This window comes from Pseudophryne corroboree, chromosome 1 (genome assembly GCF_028390025.1).
Source record: "Pseudophryne corroboree isolate aPseCor3 chromosome 1, aPseCor3.hap2, whole genome shotgun sequence".
NCBI classification, from domain to species: Eukaryota; Metazoa; Chordata; class Amphibia; order Anura; family Myobatrachidae; genus Pseudophryne; species Pseudophryne corroboree.
This window is the reverse complement of record NC_086444.1, coordinates 36,719,274-36,720,844: the sequence shown is the minus strand read 5'-3', so window position 1 is coordinate 36,720,844 and position 1,571 is coordinate 36,719,274. Positions and strand designations below refer to the sequence as shown.

Below are 1,571 nucleotides of genomic sequence, written 5' to 3'. Positions count from 1 at the left end.
ATCTTGTTCACCCACAGCCAACTACCTCCTCGGGCAAGTCTCAGCTGCCGGGTCCTCAAACTTTGCTAGACGTGACAAGTAATAGTTATCTATGGTAAAAGAGAAAGAAGGCTCTTGTGTGGGCGCACTCTTAGTTAGTTGAAATGAATTTCAATGAATTACAAGTTAATGAAAAACGTGTTTAAGACATAATTTTATTAATTGGCAATTAAAATTAATATGAATACCCAATGAGGAACATATGATCCAAATAAATGTAAAAATTAATAATACTAATAGGGTAAGTGTTTGAGCATATATGAAAAAAATATGGAATGTTCTGGTCCTGTCTCACGAAATGTGATTAGGAAGGCTGTAGATACTTCAATATTCTACATCCATTCCAGCCTGACCAGTACAGAAATCTGTATTAATGAGACCACAATGTGGTCGATTGTGTAGTCAGTCCACAATGAAAATGTCAAAATAATAAGACAATGCTCAAAATTAATCCCGGTCACCAAAATTTATTTATAAATTACAAGTGATTGTAAACAAGGAAGACTGTAATAGTCTAGATAATTGTATGCAGTAACAAGATTGGAGATGGAGGAAAGTGGTGATACTGCTATTGGCGTCATGTAACGCCTGTCAAATGAATTGACACCTTTTCTACAACACTAGGTATTCCCTGTTAAGCCAGCCTGTGTGTGTGCACATTTATACCGGCCTAATTAATTAGGTTGTGACTGTATAGGTTAGTAAAATACTTTATATACTGACATTGTGGATTTATTAGTATAACTTCTACCTGGTGGTTTCTGAGACACAGTGTTCAGCCGACATAGGGCTGCATATTTGTGTATAGCCTGACTTCTGTAGTGTGGGACAACAATTATATATTTACAACAAGTTACAATAGTTATTACAGTCTGCATATGTTTGCATGCTGTACCGCAGTAATTTCTTCTATTATATAATTTTACCTTGGATGTAATTTTTGATTTCTGCTCCTCATCTTATTTCTATTTCTGTGGACTCTCATCTGCGATCTAGGGTGCACAATACCACTATAGTGGGATTTGATGCTTCCAGCCTAACACAGAAAGCAGATCCACTCTTTTATCTATGTCACAATCTGTGACATCACCTTATTTAGGTGCACTCTCATTGGCGTCTAAACCCACTTACCTTTCGACTATCAAACCACACTGCCAGCGCCCGATCTCGTCTGATCTTGGAAGCTAAACGGTGTTGGGCTGGGTCAGTATCTGAGGAGGAGACTCACAGGGAATACCTAGTGTTGTAGAACAGGTGTCAATTCATGCGTGCGTTACATGACGCCAACAGCAGTATCACTGCTTTTCTCCATCTCCAATCTTGTTACTGCATACAATTATCTAGACTATTACAGTCTTCCCTGTTTATAATCACTTGTGCAAATTTTGGTGACCGGCATTAATTTTGAGCATTGTATTATTATTTTGACATTTTCATTGTAGACTGACTACACAATCGACCACATTGTGGTCTCATTAATACAGATTTCTGTACTGGTCAGGCTGGAATGGGTGTAGAATATTGAAGTATCT

General features: G+C 37.7%; 1 pseudogene; it reads left to right on the top strand.

Annotated features, from left to right (window-relative positions):
• Positions 1-1,172: 1,172 nt before the first annotated feature.
• LOC134948432 (5S ribosomal RNA) lies at positions 1,173-1,291 on the top strand (annotated as a pseudogene).
• The last annotated feature ends 280 nt before the right edge of the window (positions 1,292-1,571 follow it).